This window comes from Aedes aegypti, chromosome 2 (assembly GCF_002204515.2).
Source record: "Aedes aegypti strain LVP_AGWG chromosome 2, AaegL5.0 Primary Assembly, whole genome shotgun sequence".
Lineage (NCBI taxonomy): Eukaryota > Metazoa > Arthropoda > Insecta > Diptera > Culicidae > Aedes > Aedes aegypti.
In genome coordinates, this window is record NC_035108.1 from 195,697,560 (window position 1) to 195,722,639 (window position 25,080).

At 39.3% G+C, this 25,080-nt stretch overlaps 2 long non-coding RNA genes across 2 annotated transcripts; both read right to left on the reverse strand.

Moving 5' to 3' along the window:
• Positions 1-3,476: 3,476 nt before the first annotated feature.
• Positions 3,477-4,219, reverse strand: LOC110676289. The gene is made up of 2 exons (XR_002500241.1): positions 3,860-4,219; positions 3,477-3,802 (listed from the first exon to the last, which is right to left on the reverse strand). It is a non-coding gene; the product is annotated as an uncharacterized LOC110676289 (long non-coding RNA).
• Positions 4,220-7,821: 3,602 nt separating this feature from the next.
• Positions 7,822-8,638, reverse strand: LOC110676288. Its single transcript, XR_002500240.1, has 2 exons — positions 8,205-8,638; positions 7,822-8,147 (listed from the first exon to the last, which is right to left on the reverse strand). It is a non-coding gene; the product is annotated as an uncharacterized LOC110676288 (long non-coding RNA).
• Between the last annotated feature and the right edge of the window lie 16,442 nt (positions 8,639-25,080).

Genomic DNA, 25,080 nt, shown 5'->3' on the forward strand with positions numbered 1-25,080 from the left:
CGAGCATCAGGCAGCCGGGAGAAGAGGAAAGCTGTGAGGAAGATTCTGCCGGAGAAGATGTGTCGGATGACGAATTCAATAGTTTCATCGAGGAAGAAACTGATGTTCAGGTTCCAACGGGTACACAATCCGGAGATGGAAGACCGCAGCGTATACGGTCAGCACCCGCATGGCATAAGGATTTTGATGTGGAGTATGCCAGTTTCGCTCTCAATGCCATGAATTTTATTGAGGATATTCCGGACTCGGTTGCCGAGTTGAAGAAACGCGATGACTGGTAGAAATGGAAGACCGCGATGAACGATTAGATAAGTTCCATGGCGCGAAATAATACTTGGACGCTGGTTAAACTTCCTCCTGGGCAAAAAGCAAACACCTGTAAGTGGGTCTTCAAGGTGAAGCGCGGGGGTGCGGAGAAGGAAAATCGATTCAAGGCGCGGCATGTTGCGAGAGGATTCGCCCAGAAACAAGGTTTTTATTACACCGATACGTACTCTCCAGTGGCGAAGCTGGATACGCTACGGGCGGTGCTAGCGTTGGCCAACGAGAGCAAGATGTTCGTTCATACCATGGACGTGAAGACCGCATTTTGAACGGTGAATTAGCTGAGGAGATCTATATGACCCAGTCGGAGGAGATTCAGCAGGGGAATGGATTGGTCTGCAAGCTGAACCGGTCAATTTACGGCTTGAAGCAGGCGTTACAGGCGTGGAATGATAGATTCCACCTTTTCATCAGCAAGCTGGGATTCGTCCGAAGTGCCAACGATATGTGCCTTTACACGCAAGGAGCTGGAAAGGAGAAAATTATTCTGGTGATCTATGTTGACGCTATTTTGCTGGCCTGTTCGTCCTCGCAGTTGTTAGAAGCGGTGAAGCAGAAATTAGCTGAGGAGTTCGAGATGACCGTCAAAGGCGAGATCAAACAATTCCTCGGAATGCGTATCGATCGCGACAGGAGCGCAGGTGTTTTGACACTACCAGCATGACTACTTTCATGGACTACTGAGACGTTTCGGAATGATGGATTGCAAGCCAATTTCGACGCCGTTAGAAAATCAACTGAAACTGCAGAAGGGAGATGAGAAGCAAAGAACATCCAAACCTTATCGTGAGTCGTTTGGGTGTTTGACATATGCGTCGATTATCACGAGACCGGATGTAGCTGCGGCTGTGATTTTTAACAGTCAATTCCAGTCGTGCCCCAATGAAGAGCAATGGATTCATCTGTAACGGATTACCCGCTACATCAAGGGGACATTGGACGTGAGTCTGGTGTATAAGTTGAAGGAGAATGAACCGTTCTGTGATGCGGATTGGGCGAACGATCCGACTGATCGTCGTTCGGTTTCTGGCTACGTGGAGAAGTTGTATGGGTGCACTGTCAGTTGGCTGACTAGGAAGCAACAAACTGTGTCGCTGCCGTCAACGGAAGTAGAGCTGGCGGCGCTGTGTACTGCTGCGTGCCATACAATGTGGAAGGTGCGCGTACTGGAAGATCTGGACAGACCATTACATGGTGCTGTTCCGATATACGAGGCAATCAGTCTACTATCAGAATAGCTGAGGATTCGCGAGACTTTAAGACGCTGAAGCACGTGGATACCAAGTTCCATTTTCTTCGAGAGCTTGTGCAACAAGGTAAGGTGGAGATAAAGTTTTTGCGTTCAGCTGAGCAACAAGCGGACCTTATGACTAAGGGTTTACCGGCAGTCGTTTCCAAGGGCCTTCGCTCCTTGTTTAGATTGGAGACGTGCTGTGTTTGAGCAGGGGTGTTAAGATGGCAACCACTGCACTATAATTGCCCCCACTTTGTTCAACCCTACTGTTCTGAGTACGACTCTGGCCATTTGACAGTTTCCATTTCCGTTTTTGGTTTTGTCATTACATAAAGAAAAACACCGTGAAGTCAATACACGTTTTTATTTGTTGTTAATCAAATTGTGATTGTTTTAATTAGTTTTCTGCCTCTGGCTCATCCGAAAACCTCTACCGGCAAAAATAATTGCCGAGAAACCTCTCAGCGCACCACTACCACAGCATTATCATTGAGAGGAGTAGAAGTTCCATGGAATATTCCTAAAAAATGTAATAAAAATAGCTGTATCAGAGCTGACTTGCCTGAATGAATAATATAATAAATTATCTGAATAATTACATGTAGGCACTCTTCCTCTTTCCAAGAACGTTTTGAAACATTTAGAGCACATGTTAGTTTCTGCAGCTCTGTTTTTTTCGGTTTAGGCACACGGAGAACAAAATATAGTGTTCGTAATCATTTTTCCGGTCAATTTAACTATATTTTAAGGTTAATTTGGAGATAACTAAAAATATAGTTGAATTGACAGTATATTGTTAAGCATAACTATACCATATAGTTGTTGATAACTATATTTTTGATTGAATTTACAAACGTCAAACGTCAAAATTTAACTATATTTTAGTTGACTCAAAGTGAATTTTATTGAGTTTACAATATTTTGCAATGTTTACTCAGCATTTTGTTCTGCTTTATCAACATATCTGAAAAGATTCGGTGCTGCTTTATCGATCTAAAAAAACATTGCAAAAATGAAAACAAAGGGCGAGTCGACAAACTTGATATGTGGTCTCCTGCGTGAGAGGTGGTCATCTTAGCACCTACACTATTCCTTGCAAGTTAGTAGTAAGTAGATTTGTGAGCATGACTTGAAGTCTAGGGAGGTGAATGTTTCCGAATAGTGATAATTATCAAAATTATAATTGTTATAAGTACAAGTGGATAGCTCAATCAAAGAAGTGTGTGTATTTGATTTGACGTTAATTTAGTGTTGGCATAAGTTAATTTTATTTCGAAACAACTATTTGTGCGTAAGTAAAACTAATTGACCGGATTGTTATCTTAACATACAGAAATTCTTCTGCGTGCAGATTCACTTTGCCGTAATATTTTTTTCAGATTTGACTTAGTTGATTGTATTAGCAGATTCGCGAAGAATTAAGTCCTAAAATGTTTGATGAAATCTTGTTTTTATTTATTGACACGAAAGAGCATGTTACTGCAACTATTTTAGCAATTTTTCCCGCTCAAATAACGACTACATCATATTTAAACTTTAAATAAAAATTGGGTCCATATATGAACCTTGACACTTTTGATCATGTTTGACGTTCTGTTACTATTTGGATACTAATTGTTCTAATTCATTTAATTCAAGAAAAATAATAAGAAAAAAGGAACTACACTAGAAAACTAAAGAAATTAACACTAAGAAAAAACTTCAAAAAACTTCAATTTAAAATTAAAAAAAAAAACTAATTAATCAAGCAAATCTTTGAGAACTATTTACACTTTAGCCCGCTCAGGGTCTATCCGGGAGAATCGTTTAGGGGCAGACTCACAACCCACACTTGCTTCGCGACTTAAATTTAACCACCACGAAAGAGAGAGAAAAAGGGGAATGCGTCCCAAATAATAATGCTGAACCACTAATAAAATTCTAATTTACACATGATTTATTTTAAAGGGTAAGGATTTAAGAAGGTATGAAAGGAATGCACTACAACTTCACCTGCGATTTGTCGTTGCTGATGGGAGTTTCGGTCCAATAAATGGCTAGTGACTTGGCTTCCTTGCCGGCGGTCGATGGATGTCGAGATGCCAGCGAGGCTTTGCGTCTCCGGAATGTCTTCGAGACCCGTCCTGTTCGGTCCTCTCAGGTTCCCTTGAGTTTCTAGTGGGACACTTGGCACTTATCACTTCCTATTTGATCTGCGGTGGGGTACAGGTGTCTTCCACTCGCGATTAACTTTTAACTTTGTACCTGAGGATTTTTAGAAATCTAAAATATCGGACGATTTAAACTGTTAAACTTTGTTACCGAAAAAGATCCTTTCCTGGGCCTGCATATCCTTTTTATAGGACTTGATGATGCAGCAAAACCAAATCTTAGAACATTTCCCGGGAGGGATTTGTTTTCGCACAGTTGGTACCGGGCGCCATGCATCAGTGCATATATGGTTTGGGAAGGATTTTGATGGTGGGATACCAGGGGTATAGTAGGATGGGTATGAAATTCAAATTTAAATTGTTTCTATTTACAAATTCATTTTTTATATAATTCATTTTTTTAATATTAAGGGTAACTGGTATCTTAGGATAAGGATTATAGGAATATTATTTACAAATTAGGTTATTTATATTTAAACTAGAGTTAAATCATAATTATTTACAAAAAAAGGGAAAAAATATAACAAAACGAAAAAAGAAAAATACAAAATAAGCAAATGCACGATTGTGACCTATCACATAGGTAACAATTATCCCGGATCGAGTGTAAAAAAAAACAAAGTTTTTTTTTATTATGGGGTCCTCTACAATCGAGTGATCAGATTACGTAAAAAAGTTCAAGCAAAAGTTCTCTCTTCTTCCAGATTTTATTGATTTGGAGCAATGATCGATCCTATGCGGCAAGTGCTGTTGCTCGAAACCACCTAAATTTGGAAGAATGAGCCTGCTTCTGCATGAATCCGGTTTTTGTTCTCTGCCTCTGACTATAGGATTCCCAGGCGTCCAACTATAAGTTTCGCTACACAACTCTCTGTTCTGCCAATTTTAGTTGATTCTTCGCAATGATTGATCCTGGACGGCAAGTGCTGTTCCGAGGAATCATATAAAATTAGAAGAGTGAGCCTGGTTGTCGCGGAATTCGTCTTTGTCAAGACTTTCAATATCCGAATCTTTTCTTCGAGCTACCATGTGGATAGAACTGCCGTTTATTCTATACATAGTTCTCTTCTTCAGGTTGATTTGGAGCAATGATTGTTCCTATGCGGCAAGTGCTGTTCCTTCAAATCACTTGAATTTGGAAGAGTGAGCCTGCTATGAATAGAAATATAGCAATCCTTTCCGGTCGCTCGAAGGAAAAGAGCCGGAGCTTCCAAAGTATTTCCATTTGGTAGAGGGATCTGCGTGTCGAGATTTGGTCAACTATGAAGACCTATTCAATTAGTAGTTCTCTGCTATTTCAAATTCAATTTAATTGAGAGCAATGATTGTTCCTGAGCGTCAAGTGCTGTTGCTCTTAATTACGTGAATTTGAAATAGTAAGGCTCACTATCTAATTGAATACGTACTTCTATGTCGCCATGATCTGGACAGGTGATTTGTCCCGAGGAATAATTAGAATTATTAAATTGTGATCTGCAAACTGCAATTGTACTTGAAATTACAAAACCATATTTCGTCAGAAAAGCTCGCATTTTGCCACTCACAGAACCCACTGAATACAAGGCCTAAATAAATTATTTCTCTGTCAACATTCGTTGACTAAATAACTTAGAACTAATTTGCTTAATTAGAGAGAAAAACAATAATTACTTCTCTTTTTTTTTAATGACGTCACAAGATTTCACTTGGACCAGATTTGATTTTCATATACTCACATTCAAACCTCTCATTTAACAAACATTCATCAAGCTACTCAATCATTTCATTTCCACTCATTCTCCTTTATAATTTTCAGTCATCCCATTCATTCACACTTTCTCATTCAAAAATTACACTCATCCTACTTAATTACTACTAAACACATGATTGTAGGGCGCCCTTGATTTATGGTTGTTTCTTTGATCACTCTAGCGTCTCTTTTTCTAAGAGAACTGGTGATCTTTCTGCGAAACTTAAATTTAATGAACCGATCTCAATGCTGCTTCTTTACTCTCTCGCATGCGAGAAAAAATTGCAAGCAACATGAGAGGCTTTTAATGATTACAACTAATGTCGACCATACCAGGTTGAAAAAAGCCTTTTACTCAGCCCTGTGTATGTCGACTAATAAAGAAGACTCTTGTGTGGGTGTGAAATGTCAAAGCATGTTTACATCTCTCACGAAACAGGAGTTGGATCACCGTGAATCTGGAAGATAATTCACTGTTTTCACGGTTTTTATCACGATTTGCAGGTGAATATTAATCATACGCATTGATTGCGCACATAAATAAGTTTGTTTACATATGTTTCTTTTATTTTAGGTGGATTGTTGATTTATTTTTACAGCCAAAGAGTGAAGAAAATAAAATTGAATGAAAAAGAAAATCCGTTGAGTTATTTTATTCGTGCAGAGAAATGCCTAAAACATTTATCGGGTTACCGTTCATACATGTTTTGAAAATTAAGCGTATGATTAAGTTATACTGGACACAAAATTGAGTAGCCAAAAATGATTCATGGCTAGATTAATGATGGTATGTTTGTATAGGTATTGGTTTGCTCTTATGGTAAGAGATAATGGGAATTTACGCACTAATTTCGGATTGATGTAGTGCGATTAGAAGAGCCACAATCTGCGCATAAAATGAAGGTTGAGCGCTCGCCGTTTCCTACCGGGTGGCCAAGATTGCCACAATTGAAGCATCTGTCTTCAGGTGGGGGGTGGTACGAATCGAAACGGTATTCGTATGCCGATGGTATTTTCGCATGGCTTTCAGGATTAGTTGGTTTCAAAAGTTGAAACTTTAAGTAGCATGAATGCGGTTTGGTTGATCGGGAATAATAGGAATGTGTTGATTGCTGATTGGGAAATGGGTGAGATGACTGATATTTATTATTGAACAGATAACCACTGCTCCATAATTTTGAACAACACTGTGGATTTGGCCAGAAAGTCATTAACGGTGATCGTAAATTGACGCACTTTAACTGTGATGAAATGTCTGGTAAATTCTGGAATGCATTTGAGTGATTTATTTCGTTCGGAGAATTAGAATCAATCGCCGTCGGTGGATTCATGTAGGCTTGTTGCATGTCGATTGCCAGTTCAGGTTCAATAGAACTAGATGTGGAATTGCTCGACACACTGCCGTCGGCAACTGAGATTTGCACTTTTGATTCTTCTTCGCTATTTTCAGCCAGTTTACTTTCAAGTTCTTTGACTCGAAATAACAAAGACTCCAAAACAGTTTTCTCATCCGCACTCATATTCGGTTGTCTCGCACATAACTGCGTATAGTCATACATGAAGGTAGAAAACGTAGCCATTGTCATAAGATCAATTCGCAAAATAATAAAAAAAAATCACCAAATGTGGAAAAAGTAATTCACAAAAGAAATAATTCACAAAAGGTTTTCAATTCACAAAAGAAATTCAATTCACTACACAATTAATTCACAAAAGAAATTCTATTCAACACAAAATCAATTCACACGTTATTTAAATGAAAATAATTCTATTCAGGACTGAAACAATGAGCTATAGAATGACACTTAATTGTTCAATGAACAAAGAAAAAAAAAGCTTTTATCATCATCCGAAATGGTTTTGTTCTAACACAATAGATTTTGCAATTTGAAAGCACAATTTAGTAATTTTAATTTGAAAGGAATTGGAACGAAATTGAAATTTTTCGATTTCGGATTCTCCCGGAGCACAATTCAAAAAAGGTTCTAATTTAGAGTTAAAGTAGAAACTTTGTTGTTCACACACTAATTTACGTTGGGCGCCAATTGTTACTCTAGTCTTTACTAACTCAGAAATTCATTTTGGTATTTAAATTTTAATAATAAGAAGATAAGAAAAAGATGAAAAGAAAACTTGAAAACTAAAAAAATTAACACTAAGAAAAAACTTCAAAAAACTTCAATTTAAAATTAAAAAAAAAACTAATTAATCAAGCAAATCTTTGAGAACTATTTACACTTTAGCCCGCTCAGGGTCTATCCGGGAGAATCGTTTAGGGGCAGACTCACAACCCACACTTGCTTCGCGACTTAAATTTAACCACCACGAAAGAGAGAGAAAAAGGGGAATGCGTCCCAAATAATAATGCTGAACCACTAATAAAATTCTAATTTACACATGATTTATTTTAAAGGGTAAGGATTTAAGAAGGTATGAAAGGAATGCACTACAACTTCACCTGCGATTTGTCGTTGCTGATGGGAGTTTCGGTCCAATAAATGGCTAGTGACTTGGCTTCCTTGCCGGCGGTCGATGGATGTCGAGATGCCAGCGAGGCTTTGCGTCTCCGGAATGTCTTCGAGACCCGTCCTGTTCGGTCCTCTCAGGTTCCCTTGAGTTTCTAGTGGGACACTTGGCACTTATCACTTCCTATTTGATCTGCGGTGGGGTACAGGTGTCTTCCACTCGCGATTAACTTTTAACTTTGTACCTGAGGATTTTTAGAAATCTAAAATATCGGACGATTTAAACTGTTAAACTTTGTTACCGAAAAAGATCCTTTCCTGGGCCTGCATATCCTTTTTATAGGACTTGATGATGCAGCAAAACCAAATCTTAGAACATTTCCCGGGAGGGATTTGTTTTCGCACAGTTGGTACCGGGCGCCATGCATCAGTGCATATATGGTTTGGGAAGGATTTTGATGGTGGGATACCAGGGGTATAGTAGGATGGGTATGAAATTCAAATTTAAATTGTTTCTATTTACAAATTCATTTTTTATATAATTCATTTTTTTAATATTAAGGGTAACTGGTATCTTAGGATAAGGATTATAGGAATATTATTTACAAATTAGGTTATTTATATTTAAACTAGAGTTAAATCATAATTATTTACAAAAAAAGGGAAAAAATATAACAAAACGAAAAAAGAAAAATACAAAATAAGCAAATGCACGATTGTGACCTATCACATAGGTAACAGTTCGCTTAATCGATAAAAACACCACAGGGCTTTTAGTTTTAACACTGGGGTTGTTCCTATCTGACATTTCGGAAGGGACACGGAAAGCAAAATACACCCAAAATTTGAGTTTAAGTCAAGGAGCGTGACAAAATCTAAAAAAATGTTTTTTGGACTTGAACAAAAGAAAAACATTAAAAAATTGAGTAACCATGTGCTTTTGGCCTAAACTTAAGCGTTTGGCATTAAAATTGGTGTCATGTCTACCTATCTTAAGTGATGTTAATTATTTTACCTTTTGACTTGGTACCTTTTATCTGTTCGTACCTACGGTATTTCTGAGCTATAAGTACTGGCTACAGTTAGTGCAGAAGAGAGACTTCCCGAACTGTGGACTTATTAACATATTATTTTATTCTTTATTTACAGGATATAAAAGTGGCGACGAGGATCATGGAAACGTGTGTTGAAGATAATCGATTTTCTTTGGGGTGGCGAATTGCCAATTGTATCTATTTTTGAAAGTGTGGTTAAATTGCCAATTTGAGTTGAACCAAATTGTTCTTCAGAGCTGACGAAATTGTCGTTTATTGTGAACATAGTTGTTCTTTTGTGAAGCGATTGCTGTATTGAGATTAACGAAATTGTTCTTAAGTGTTGATGAATTTGTCAAATGTAATGTTGAGCAGTAAAATCCAATGATTTGAATGTTTTGTTATAGTCATGGAATCAGCAAATTTGCGTATTTAAGATAAGATCGTGGAATTCTTTGGATATATTTTCGATTGTTCGTTGTATGAGTTGTTGCAACTTGTAAATGGCTTTTAATTATTAGAAAGTTTCTAAAGGGGAAAGGACTGTCATATCTTAAGTGATGTTAATTATTTTACCTTTTGACTTGGTACCTTTTATCTGTTCGTACCTACGGTATTTCTGAGCTATAAGTACTGGCTACAGTTAGTGCAGAAGAGAGACTTCCCGAACTGTGGACTTATTAACATATTATTTTATTCTTTATTTACAGGATATAAAAATTGGGACAGGCCTTTAGGACCCTATTAAGGAACTCATTATATATGTATACAGATATCTGGCCTTTAAATGCTCTATCTTATAGGAAGGCTCTGGAAAACTGAATTATACTCTGAATTGAATGCACATTTAAGAAAATGCATGCTATCGAATTGAAAACTCGAAAACAATTATAATTTATTTTTCACATGAATGTCAGCGTCCGGATATCGGTGCATCACGGTATTTAGGGTAACCAATATATTTTGGACCCCTATATATTTTGGACCCCTGGGCCATTTTCCTGCGAGTTTCCCAGTTTGAATCGAAAGACCAACTCAATAGGGTCCAACAGCCGTGTCCCAATTTTAGTGCCAAACGCTTAAGTTTAGTTCAAAAACACAAATTTACTCAATTTTTTAATGTTTTTCGTTTGTTTAAGTCCAAAAAACATTTTTTTTATGTTTTCTTAGAGCATTTTTAACGGGGGCGACTATTCCGGTGAGTAAAATGATCACCCACAGAGCTGTCATTTTAGTTTAGTCACTCATTCTCACACCGGTCGCTACTTCATTTAGTACAGTCAACTTTCGTTCGTTGCACTAAACCCGTGGCCCGATTAGTGAAAGACTTTCACTAATCGGGCTAAGATTTGAGCTGTCAAAACACCGATTACAATAGAAATTCAGGGCTACCAACATTGACAAATTGCGGTTTATGTCAGAATGTGACGCTTGTCTTCGTTTTAGGTGGGCTATAGCCCACTTAACGGGAGCCCGATTAAAACGAAGTGCAATTAAACGTAGTGCAACGAACAAAATTCGACTGTAACTCATTTCCGTACCGGTCGTTGCCTTTTGGGTCAACATATTGGGTTGTGAAAATAATGGTGATCATTACAGACTGGGAATTTTTGGAACTCTACTGGAATATCTATTATATTGTGGTGCGGAATCATAATAATTCAATCGGAAATACTTGTGAATCTGACTACAATCCTAGGGATTCCGACTGGAATCCTGGGATTCCGACTGGAATCCTGGGATTCCGACTCCAGTATCCCAGGATTCCAGTCGGAATCCCTAGGATTGTAGTCAGATTCACAAGTATTTCCGATTGAATTATTATGATTCCGCACCACAATATAATAGATATTCCAGTAGAGTTCCAAAAATTCCCAGTCTGTAATGATCACCATTATTTTCACAACCCAATATGTTGACCCAAAAGGCAACGACCGGTACGGAAATGAGTTACTAAATGAAGTAGCGACCGGTGTGAGAATGAGTGACTAAACTAAAATGACAGCTCTGTGGGTGATCATTTTACTCACCGGAATAGTCGCCCCCGTTAAAAATGCTCTAAGAAAACATAAAAAAAAAAAATGTTTTTTGGACTTAAACAAACGAAAAACATTAAAAAATTGAATAAATTTGTGTTTTTGAACTAAACTTAAGCGTTTGGCACTAAAATTGGGACACGGCTGTTGGACCCTATTGAGTTGGTCTTTCGATTCAAACTGGGAAACTCGCAGGAAAATGGCCCAGGGGGTCCAAAATATATAGGGGTCCAAAATATATTGGTTACCCTAAATACCGTGATGCACCGATATCCGGACGCTGACATTCATGTGAAAAATAAATTATAATTGTTTTCGAGTTTTCAATTCGATAGCATGCATTTTCTTAAATGTACATTTAATTCAGAATATAATTCAGTTTTCCAGAGCCTTCCTATAAGATAGAGCATTTAAAGGCCAGATATCTGTATACATATATAATGAGTTCCTTAATAGGGTCCTAAAGGCCTGTCCCAATTTTAATGCCAAACGCTTAAGTTTAGGCCAAAAGCACATGGTTACTCAATTTTTTAATGTTTTTCTTTTGTTCAAGTCCAAAAAACATTTTTTTAGATTTTGTCACGCTCCTTGGCTTAAACTCAAATTTTGGGTGTATTTTGCTTTCCGTGTTCCTTCCGAAATGTCAGATAGGAACAACCCCAGTGTTAAAACTAAAAGCCCTGTGGTGTTTTTGTCGATTAAGCGAACGTCAAACATGATCAAAAGTGTCAAGGTTCATATATGGACCCAATTTTTATTTAAAGTTTAAATATGATGTAGTCGTTATTTGAGCGGGAAAATTGCTAAAATAGTTGCAGTAACATGCTCTTTCGTGTCATTAAATAAAAACAAGATTTCATCAAACATTTTAGGACTTAATTCTTCGCGAATCTGCTAATACAATCAACTAAGTCAAATCTGAAAAATTTATTACGGCAAAGTGAATCTGCCTAAACCGAAAAAAACAGAGCTGCAGAAACTAACATGTGCTCTAAATGTTTCAAAACGTTCTTGGAAAGAGGAAGAGTGCCTACATGTAATTATTCAGATAATTTATTATATTATTCATTCAGGCAAGTCAGCTCTGATAAAGCTATTTTTATTACATTTTTTAGGAATATTCCATGGAACTTCTACTCCTCTCAATGATAATGCTGTGGTAGTGGTGCGCTGAGAGGTTTCTCGGCAATTATTTTTGCCGGTAGAGGTTTTCGGATGAGCCAGAGGCAGAAAATTAATTAAAACAATCACAATTTGATTAACAACAAATAAAAACGAGTATTGACTTCACGGTGTTTTTCTTTATGTAATGACAAAACCAAAAACGGAAATGGAAACTGTCAAATGGCCAGAGTCGTACTCAGAACAGTAGGGTTGAACAAAGTGGGGGCAATTATAGTGCAGTGGTTGCCATCTTAACACCCCTGCTCAAACACAGCACGTCTCCAATCTAAACAAGGAGCGAAGGCCCTTGGAAACGACTGCCGGTAAACCCTTAGTCATAAGATCCGCTTGTTGCTCAGCTGAACGCAAAAACTTTATCTCCACCTTACCTTGTTGCACAAGCTCTCGAAGAAAATGGAACTTGGTATCCACGTGCTTCACCGTCTTAAAGTCTCGCGAATCCTCAGCTATTCTGATAGTAGACTGATTGTCCTCGTATATCGGAACAGCACCATGTAATGGTCTGTCCAGATCTTCCAGTACGCGCACCATCCACATTGTATGGCACGCAGCAGTACACAGCGCCGCCAGCTCTACTTCCGTTGACGGCAGCGACACAGTTTGTTGCTTCCTAGTCAGCCAACCGACAGTGCACCCATACAACTTCTCCACGTAGCCAGAAACCGAACGACGATCAGTCGGATCGTTCGCCCAATCCGCATCACAGAACGGTTCATTCTCCTTCAACTTATACACCAGACTCACGTCCAATGTCCCCTTGATGTAGCGGGTAATCCGTTACAGATGAATCCAGTGCTCTTCATTGGGGCACGACTGGAATTGACTGTTAAAAATCACAGCCGCAGCTACGGTCTCGTGGTAATCGACGCATATGTCAAACACCCAACCAGCTCACGATAAGGTTTGGATGTTCTTTGCTTCTCATCTCCCTTCTGCAATTTCAGTTGATTTTCTAACGGCGTCGAAATTGGCTTGCAATCCATCATTCCGAAACGTCTCAGTAGTCCATGAAAGTAGTCATGCTGGTAGTGTCAAAACACCTGCGCTCCTGTCGCGATCGATACGCATTCCGAGGAATTGTTTGATCTCGCCTTTGACGGTCATCTCGAACTCCTCAGCTAATTTCTGCTTCACCGCTTCTAACAACTGCGAGGACGAACAGGCCAGCAAAATAGCGTCAACATAGATCACCAGAATAATTTTCTCCTTTCCAGCTCCTTGCGTGTAAAGGCACATATCGTTGGCACTTCGGACGAATCCCAGCTTGCTGATGAAAAGGTGGAATCTATCATTCCACGCCTGTAACGCTTGCTTCAAGCCGTAAATTGACCGGTTCAGCTTGCAGACCAATCCATTCCCCTGCTGAATCTCCTCCGACTGGGTCATATAGATCTCCTCAGCTAATTCACCGTTCAAAATGCGGTCTTCACGTCCATGGTATGAACGAACATCTTGCTCTCGTTGGCCAACGCTAGCACCGCCCGTAGCGTATCCAGCTTCGCCACTGGAGAGTACGTATCGGTGTAATAAAAACCTTGTTTCTGGGCGAATCCTCTCGCAACATGCCGCGCCTTGAATCGATTTTCCTTCTCCGCACCCCCGCGCTTCACCTTGAAGACCCACTTACAGGTGTTTGCTTTTTGCCCAGGAGGAAGTTTAACCAGCGTCCAAGTATTATTCCGCGCCATGGAACTTATCTAATCGTTCATCGCGGTCTTCCATTTCTACCAGTCATCGCGTTTCTTCAACTCGGCAACCGAGTCCGGAATATCCTCAATAAAATTCATGGCATTGAGAGCGAAACTGGCATACTCCACATCAAAATCCTTATGCCATGCGGGTGCTGACCGTATACGCTGCGGTCTTCCATCTCCGGATTGTGTACCCGTTGGAACCTGAACATCAGTTTCTTCCTCGATGAAACTATTGAATTCGTCATCCGACACATCTTCTCCGGCAGAATCTTCCTCACAGCTTTCCTCTTCTCCCGGCTGCCTGATGCTCGATGGCACTTCCAACAACTGCTCGCTGTACTCAGGTGTGTGTTGTCCTCGCTTCTAAATCTCGATCTCCACAAAATCGACATCTCTTGCTGTAACAATCGTCCTCTTTACAGGGTCCCACACGCGATACCCATTGAGTGCGTATCCGACGGGCCCAGATAGCCGTAGCGGTAAACGCGCAGCTATTCAGCTAGACCAAGCTGAGGGTCGTGGGTTCGAATCCCACCGGTCGAGGATCTTTTCGGGTTGGAAATTTTCTCGACTTCCCAGGGCATAAAGTATCTTCGTACCTGCCATACGATATACACATGCAAAAATGGTCATTGGCATAGTAAACTCTCAGTTAATAACTGTGGAAGTGCTCATAAGAACACTACGCTGAGAAGCAGGCTTTGTCCCAGTGGGGACGTAACGCCAGGAAGAAGAAGAAGCGTATCCGACGAAGGTTCCCTTCCACGCTTTAGCGTCAAGCTTCTGTCGCAGCTCCTTCGGAACATGGACAAACACATCGCAGCCGAAAACACAAATATTCGACACATCCGGCTTTTTCGATTCCCACAGCTCGTAAGGATTTTGCTTCGTCTCGAGCGCCGCAGTTGGACTCTTATTCACCAAATAGGCCGCCGTCAGTACAGCTTATCTCCAGAATTTGCGATCAACAGCAGAATCATCAAACATCGCCCTTGCCTTTTCAACAAGCATACGGTTCATACGCTCACTCAGCCCGTTTTGCCCGTTTTGCTCTGGCGTATATGGATCCGTCCACTCAATTTGGATTCCCTTGCGTTTGCAAAACTTCTTGAAGCGCTTTCCACGATATTCACCGTCGTTATCGCACTTCTATCGATAAATCGGTCGCTCAAACTTTGCGGTAACGAACGCCTCGTACTCCTCAAAACACTCCGTTACTTCGTCTTTCGACCCCAACAGGTAAACCACGGTGAAGTGGTTCCAGTCGTCGATGAACGTCACAAAATATTTCTTTCCATCAAATCCGACTGGCGTAACCGGACCACACACATCCATGCACGCAGAAGAATTTCTGTATGTTAAGATAACAATCCGGTCAATTAGTTTTACTTACGCACAAATAGTTGTTTCGAAATAAAATTAACTTATGCCAACACTAAATTAACGTCAAATCAAATACACACACTTCTTTGATTGAGCTATCCACTTGTACTTATAACAATTATAATTTTGATAATTATCACTATTCGGAAACATTCACCTCCCTAGACTTCAAGTCATGCTCACAAATCTACTTACTACTAACTTGCAAGGAATAGTGTAGGTGCTAAGATGACCACCTCTCACGCAGGAGACCACATATCAAGTTTGTCGACTCGCCCTTTGTTTTCATTTTTGCAATGTTTTTTTAGATCGATAAAGCAGCACCGAATCTTTTCAGATATGTTGATAAAGCAGAACAAAATGCTGAGTAAACATTGCAAAATATTGTAAACTCAATAAAATTCACTTTGAGTCAACTAAAATATAGTTAAATTTTGACGTTTGACGTTTGTAAATTCAATCAAAAATATAGTTATCAACAACTATATGGTATAGTTATGCTTAACAATATACTGTCAATTCAACTATATTTTTAGTTATCTCCAAATTAACCTTAAAATATAGTTAAATTGACCGGAAAAATGATTACGAACACTATATTTTGTTCTCCGTGTGTGCACCAGTTCGAGCACCCGCGACGATCTACGGCCTTCATGGGACGGGAAAGGCTTTCGAGTTTGCTTCCCCACGACGCAAGATTCGCAAACGACGCTATCATTATCCGTACCGGTGGCGTTCAGTTTCAGTCCCGTTCCGCACTAGACACTTACTCGTTCAAATGTCCATACCGACGGTGCCAAAGTTCAAAACTATTTTCGCATTCGGCCGCACGACATCAACGAGACATTATCCGCGCTATGCCTTTCGGAATAAAAGTTCAGTCCGTACAAATTATTCTGCAACGAACCGCACGCGACGATTTCGGAACCACTATAGATGCTTACTTTACCCGCTTCAAATACAACGTGCATTCCGGCTTGCTCAACACGCAGCACCGAAAACGCAGCGGAACGTAAAGTGCACTCTTTATTGTGCAATCAGTATTCCAGAGTATTCCGCTCGTATCGTTTCCCCATTCTTGGCCACCACAATCTCGATAGGCTTCCTCAAACGACGCAACTCCAAAAACAGCTCCTTGTCGCGCACAAGAGTTCGTAGCTCCCGAGTCGATGAACCTCTGTGTGCGATTCTTCTCCGGCAGGGCTGCTCCGCTCACACTAACGAAGCAAACACTTTTCCGTTCGCCAGATTCCGCCTTTGAATTCTGCTCCTGCTTGCGTACCTGCTAGGTTTTCTTCTCCGGGCATTCCAACAGCTTGTGGCCGTCCTTTTTGCACGCTGCATCCGATTCGGAAGGGGTCGACAAGTCCATACCTTTCCTCTTGGTCTCCTCGTCAAGCAATCGACACTTGACGAATTCGACTGACAAGTTCTCCTCGGACATGGTTTTCAGTGCCTTCACCACACCGGAATACGACAATCCCAGCGTGAGTAGCAGATGGCACACAACATCCAAATCGTCTAAAGCCGCACCGGTTGCACGATACTCCCGGACCAGCTTATCGAACAGCAGAAAATGCTGCTGCAGCTTACCTCCATCAAACCGCATTGACAACATTTGTCGCTTGAGGTACATCCGGCTGGCAGTACTCCTCCGCTCAAATACTCGATGGAGAGCGTCCCAGATGTCCTTCGGCGATTCCTTATCGTGAATGTACTCCAGCTGCGTGTCGTGGATCCAGCAACGATTTGCAGCGATCCTTTTTGATTCGCTTCTCCAAGGCTTTTGCCTTTACTTGCTTCTCCTCTGGTCTGTCGTTCGGTTGCTCTTGCAGCTCCTCCAAATCCGCAACGGTCGTCCGCACACACTCCAGCAACTCATGCTCCTCTAGGAGTATCTGCATGCGGAACTTCCACGCTGAGAAGTTTGAGCCGTGGAACAGCGGCAACAACAACACCGATTTTTCCTCCTGTATAACGCCCAGCAAAACCGATTACTACTTCGGATCAAACGCGACCTGGGCCCATATCCTGAAGTTTTCGGATGAGCCAGAGGCAGAAACTAATTAAAACAATCACGATTAACAACAAACAAAAAAGTGTTTTGACTTCACGGTGTTTTTCTTCATAAATATAATGACAAAACTAAAAACGGAAATGGAAACTGTCCAACGGCCAGAGCCGTACTCAGAACAGTAGGGTTGAACAAAGTGGGGGCAATTATAGTGCAGAGGTTGCCATCTTAACACTTATGAGCACTTCCACAGTCATTAACTGAGAGCTTTCTTTGCCTAAGTTGCCATTTTCGCATTCGTATATCGTGTGGCAGGTACGATGATACTCTTATGCCCAGGGAAGTCAAGGAAATTTCCATTACGAAAAGATCCTGGACCGACAAGGAATCGAACCCAGACACCTTCAGCATGGCTTTGCTTTGTAGCCGCGGACTCTAACCACTCGGCTAAGGAAGGTCCCTATTTTGCCGGCCTCTGCGAAATAAATTAAGTTTGAAAACATACACTCAGGCAAATGGACTATCGATAAACATAGGAACCCCTTATTAAAAATTCGCCACAAGGAATCGGGTTGAAATTCATAAATTTACCTTAGGGTTCATTCAAATATTACGTAACGCAAAATTTGGCAATTTGAGACCCCCTCCCCCACGTAACAGCTTTTGCATCGAAAATTTTAATTTTTTGAATAGCGTTAGCGTTAGCGTTAGCGTTAGCGTAGTTACGGTATACTTCGTAGATTGGATACTAACAATATTCATGTTATTATTTTGATAATCTCATCCAGATTGCTTTCAGGAACAAGGCTTGGGAGTTAACCTTTATCCAATCATAAACAAGAGTACCAAAACCATGAATACTGCTATTCCCGGCCACGCCCATCTTTACCGTAACTTGGGATAGGGAAAGGAAATGTTGATGTAGCACTTACTAAACGAGAGGCCACCGACTCAGCGACGCCCTCATAAGTGCTACGGAGCTGGGGGTTGGGAGGGGTATTAGGTCATTATTCGCTTGAAAAGCTAGCGATGGACACAGAGCATTTGTTGTTTAATTGTTTTTAATTTAATCTCTTGAAACCCGGCAATCAAAAGAGAAGCAATATTTTATTTACAGTATGAAGAATGTTGTTTCGCGTGAAATAATTGAAAATAATTGATTACGGTAATAGTTTTCTGCTTGTTAACCAGTAAAAAGCAGATTCGATCCCTCCAGGGTCATCGAAATGTAAAAAAAAGGTCGAAATTAAGGTGCAAGAAAAAATGAAGCAAATGTCGAAAATGAAAAAGCAGTTTTTGTCCTTGATATCAACAAATCGGAAAAAACAAAAACACACAGCCTTTTTATTTTGCAAATAAAACAGCTGTGCGTCTTTATTTTTTTCAATTTGTCGATTTCAACGCCGAAAACTGCCTTTTCACCTTTGACATTTGCTCCATTTTCACTTGGGCCTTAAAGGAAAGTTTAGCTATGACAACCGACCGATCGAAATGTGCAAACCGAGATAAAAGCCTCAATCCGAAAAAAAAAAATATTGCGTTTACTGCTCTTGTTGGTAATTACCTACAATGTTTTTTTATATTAACCTAATCGGCGCTGATTCTACCTACGAACTCCGAAATCGTCAATATTACCGCGTACGAGCAATGCAATGCAATGAACTAATGATCCTAGACTGAACAAACTCAATTCACCAATGGACAAGTCATTTTCTAATTTATAACCACACCCGTCATAAACTGATTTACTTGCTTAAAGAATTTATTCGAGTTGAGCTTGGATTACATTCAAACGTACGAGCCCTCAGGTCCAATGCCAGATCGGCACAGCACCTATCAAAAATGAATTCCATCTATCGAATCCATTCCCATCAGACGCGACTAACGATCATGGGATTATCCATCGGTGAACCGAGTCAAATCGGTCCGATAATCCAGAATCACTAACAGGACTCGAACCCCCGGAGAGCATTCAGAAGCGTGCCCGCTCAAGCTTCAAAACTCCCGCACCGAGCGAACTCAATTCCATGGTGGATAAGTCAATACCCGTAAAACACTCATAAAACACAAAGACGCATGCTACACAAGCTATAATGCTGCACAGCTTCCAATCAAACATGCGACGCATCTCCCACACAAAGTAAAAAAAAAAAAAAATACACACTCGTGTGAGCGTCGCGTAGTGATCGAAAATTTCTGTGCTCCCCCCGCACATCCTACACTGCGTGATGAATGCAGCATTCATCGAAGCAAGCAGCACACATACCTACATATTCTTATGTGCACGCACGTATGGTAGCATCACAGCACGGAAAAAATGAGAGAATGGACCTATGCACTGGTTCAATATTTGACGTTTGAGCGGTGCCGTGTTATTTACGTGACCATGGCAACCAGTGAATTCGGCACCGCTCAAACGTCAATTTAGTGAACCCGTGCATTGATCCATTATTCTCTCGTCAGTAAGCACCATACACACTCACTCAGCCTTACTGGCGTTCATCCATTCGACACACATACACAGTGGTAAAAAGAAAAATACTTCCTTGCGATTAATCCAACGAGCGCAGCAGCCATTTTCGAAGCAGCTCAATTTCTATCACCATCTATTTCACTTATTTCACTAACCAACACTTGACGATTCACGATTTCACTTTCAAACGAAGCCTATTACTATTATTGAGCAATTGCAAGATGGCAACACATTTTAAACACGCAAATTCTGACCGAATTTTATATAAATTTGAGAGCTAGCGATTTATTGTTTACACTGGGCTAATGTTGCCGTTCAGCTCTCCCACTGCAGGTTTTCGCACCGTGTCCGAAAATTTTAATTTTTTGAATGGACCGTAACTTTATGTGATACCCCCTCCCTCCCCCTGTTGCGTTACGTAATAGTTGAACGATCCCTTATGAAACCGAAATTTGAAAACAAATATAGTTTACGCGGCAATCTGGAATCGAACCGTGGGCAACGTCGATAGACTCGTGCGTACACTCCACGCCTATCGACGCCTGGATGTGCAGTGATGCTAAAACGATACATAAAGCGTATGTGTTGTGATAATCGTTCCATCTTTCATAAGACAAAATGTATGAACTTCGATAGTCCAGTTCGCTGCGTGTAGGTAATATGTTGTTTCAACAGAAATTAAAAAAGAACAGTAAGCTGAAAATAAGAGTTTTAACAATTTTTAGAGAGCTTTGGAAATTTGAGGAAATGCTGAAGCTCTTACCCTACAAAAGGTTCCTAGAATAACTATAGAATCTCAAACAGATTTAAAATCGTTTTTATGCTGATAAGTACAATCGATTCTCAAATTTAAATATACAATAATCGTTTTAATATCCAACTGAGAAAAATGCAGTCAAATTTGCCATGATTTAACTGATCATATTTTCAAAAACTTTAGGACTATTTAAATAACATTGAAATTAAATCTCGATCATCGTAGAAGTACGGTCTACATTACATTATTTTTCAAAATCCGTTCACGGGTCGTACAAATCTCTCTCAAGGGGCGTAGTTTGGTGATCACTGGTATAATTTGTTGAAATGTGCCACCCCCGTTTCTGAGCTTTTTTTCGGACTCCCTCTGAGATTCTTCCGCAGATTCCCTGTGTAATTCTTCCGTACTCGCTCTTGAGTGCTTCTGGAGACCGGATTCCTTCTGCGATTTTTTGGACTTCTTTTGGAGTTCTCCTAAACTCCATGTGGAGTTTTTGTAGTACTCCATCTGGGATTAATTCGGATTCCATCTGAGGTTCTTTCAAACAACATTTGGGTCTTTTTTGGATTTCATGATTTCATGTGGGATTCCCAAGAAACATTAGTTGCGGAATAACAGTTCATTTCACTGAATTTAGCTTGAGAGTGATATGTTCAACTTTTATTCAGCAAAAATGTTTGTTTGATTATTATTTTCAGACTCCCTCTGGCACTGAAGAATTGAACTTTTGAAGGTTTCTTCCAAAATTTTTCCTCAATCATCATGATATTTGCAGGAACTTTTCAGATTGTTTCCTGAATTATTCCGGCAGGACCCTTGCAGAATGCTTTCAGGATGTTTGCAAAATTCTTTCAGGTTCACCACCATCAAGCAATTTGATTGATTTTCAACGCGAACTGCTGTCAGATTCTACAGTCTTGTGCACTTAAAAATTCAAAGTTTGGCTTCGTTTTATAATCTCCTTTCTACTTTTGTAAATTCTGAAACTAACGATGGTTGTACTACCCAGCTACCTTGTTCTCTAAAAGAGACGAAAAGGAGAAACAAGCGTTTAAAATTTTTGATGACATTTCAATTTAAATATTTATTAATATAAATTGCAAATAGAAAGGTATATAGACCACAAAATAGCTTTGGGACAATGATTCACTGAACAGAACGAACCGACAGCTGTGCATCGCGCCGTCGTCTCAGCAGGTCATCGTAACGACGGGATGGCAATCATTTTGCTAAGTAGTTACACTTAGGGACTTGTTATTCATTCAGGAAGTGAGTAAATATAGCAACCTATTTGCAGTGAAAGTTAATACATGCATAGTGACTATAGGGAGTAGCAATCGGAATATGAAACGAACGAACGCAAACGGGAAATATAAGCTTTGTACTTGTCACAAGAATCAGACAAATCGGATCTGCAACGGTGACATGCAGTGTTGCATTTCATTCATGAAAACACAAATCATAGGTTACGTTGACTAATGGCCATCACGGCTTAATATGTTTTGAGTCAGATTTTATTATTGATTAATAAAATTACGTCAAGCAAAACTCGGAGATTTTACTATTGTACGAAGACCTTTATATATCAATAATAAGCATTATATTTACGTAATGTATAGTACATTTTTATTCAATGATGTTACATCGTATGTTCAACAGTATTAACATTATAAGTAGCAACTACAGTCCCAAGTAACCATGAGCACTAAAAACAAGCCATAAATCAGCATCATTGATGCATACAGGCATTATAATAACATTACAAATGTTTACACGCTTAAGAACAGCACTTCCACCACATAGGAAACCAATTACCATCAGTTGTACTGCATATGCTATTTGTCTCCTTGCCATTACCGTAATCCGGGGGCAAATTGATCACTATTTCACAATTTTTTGTCATGTTATCCATCAGAATTCAAATATTGTCAAAACTATTTCGGTAAAATCAGTACTTCATTGATCTCTATCAGTTTATGTAATCGATTTTTTATGAAATTAAATTTAACATTTCATAAAATTAGTTTTAATAGCAAAAATTAAAAATGACATATTGGGGCGAAATTGATCACTATATAATAAAGAATATTTTAGAAAGTAATATTTTCCTATCTACTAAATTTGGGTCTCATGAATCTGAAAATGATGTCAAAATTCTTACAACTCATGTATATCATCATTTTAATGCAAAATTAAACTTCGTAATTATGAAGATCCTAAATGTATGCAATTTCCCTTAAAATAAGCACGTTATTCAACAATAAACGGTTTTATGAGCAAAAAAACTATTCTTGTAATGCTGTACGATTTCAAAAAAGAATTCACACTGAAGCTTACACAACATTTTTGATACTCAAAGTTTGCATGCAGGCTAAGCACCAGTGGATTGTTTAGTACCGATATTTCCAACATGATTATTAACACCTTCAAAAACTGTGAATATTTCTATGCAAAACTGACTCTTATAAAAATGAAATAGTTCAATATCATAATTGAACATCTATGAACTAGAAAACATGAAATGTCTGTGATGTCAACGAAGTATTAGGCATTAGACTGATGCAAATTTTGAAGTTTTTGCTCCCCCTATGCTTAAACGATGTCAATCATGATAAAAATCATTCTCCCAAAATTTGAAGTGATTCGGAAGAAATTTGTTTGTGCACACGCCATTTGAAGTTTATATGGAAATTACTATGGGAAAGGCGAACCTTTTGTGTTCAGTCCTCTAACTACTCGTCGTAATAATCTATGGAAAAGTAAACATACTCTTCTCATGTGAAATCTTCCCAGCTACAACTTTGCCGAAGACCACATTTTGATTGGACGTAAGGATAATTTGTCATCATTGATAACAAAGTCTAAATCATGCTGAGATGATCATTTACTTATTTTCAGAGCAACACTGCTTTTTTGCTGTAGAACATAGTAGCCTGGATTACTTTGATCTATTCTACCCGCCAGGATCACCACTGTTGCCTGTCGAGCAGTTGGTTAAGCATGCAAAATACAAACCCACTTTATGATTATGAATAGCAATTTATCCTGACATCCAATCAGAATGTGGTCTTCGGCAAAGTTGTAGCTGAAAGCATTTCACAAGAGTAGAGTTTGTTCACTTTTCCATAAAATATTATGACGACGAGATAGAAGGTTGAACACAAAAGGTTGGCGTTTGCCATATAGAGTAAGGTGGGGCAAAAGTTCGACCTTAGTGGTATTATCAAAGTTTCCAGGAAAACAATAACAGTTAAAACAAAACAAATACCATACAGTGAACCTTAAACATATTGGCTATAATTTTGCTGAACAAACTTGTGTCAAAATATTTACCCATTTTTAGTTATAACAGTTTCAAAATTGATTGTCTTATTCGAACTTTTGCCCCACCGGTGGGGCAAGAGTTCGAATCTAGGTGGGGCAAAAGTTCGCTGGCTAAAACACAAAATATCGATCCTTTTATGACAGGCATACTTTACACCAGCCGTAAACTTAAGTTTAACGCAAAATACACACTAAATTTTCATCAAAAAATTGCCCAAAACCGGGTTGATTGTAACATACTCAAAAATAGCAGTTTTTCGAAAAACTAAGTGGAAATGTAAAATTTTGGTGACAGTTTTCACACGATCAGACAAATTTAACTAAATTTGAAGATAATATGTGGATATTAGGCAATTTGCAAATTTTTACGTGATTTTTTACATGGGTCGAACTTTTGCCCCGCTGATTTGAACTTTTGCCCCACTTTGGGCCAAAAATTGTTTTCAAGCATTTATGCAAAAACTAATACACCACAAAGCATCCTTATGATAGGCCTAGAAACGCCCTTACATAAAATATTGAAAAAAATTTTGTCTTCAATTGGTTCCACGCAACGAAAGTTTGCCCAAAAATTATAATATTCACGTCGAAAAACAACAAATAGCCATAACTTTTCCAAATCTCAATCGATTTTTATGATATTTGGATTGAAAGTCTCTTACTTGAATAGCATTCGAACCACCATGACATTTATAAGATTTGTTTTGAATTGAGCTAGAAATCTTAAAAAGAAACTCTTACCCCACTCGAACTTTTGCCCCACTTTACTCTAGTAATCTCCATATAAACTTCAAATGGCGTGTGCACAGTCAAATTTCTTCCGAATCACTTCAAACTTTGGGAGGATGCTATTTACCATAAGGAAAATCGTTTAAGCATAGGGGAGCTAAAATTTCAAAATTTGCATCACTCTAATTAGGCATCTTTGAAAGAAAATGCTATATGGTATCGACCTGATCAAATTCACCCCAGTGATCAATTTGCCCCCGGATTACGGTACTATTATAAATACAATTAATTCAATTTTTCCATCTTTATCAATTGTCAGGATGATTAAAGCTGGTGTGGTTAGACATTTAACATTTATATTCTGTTAGTTAGGTATTTTGCCTACCCAGACATTCGCGTATAATGTAAGCCTGCTACCATATGGTCCAAGCTAAGATGGGGATGGAGGGATGCTGACACACTGGGACACATTATTCGCCAACCGACCGCCCATGAATTCTGTGTGTGAGCACGCGCTCAAAAGATATTAATGCTTTGTTTTGATTTCAT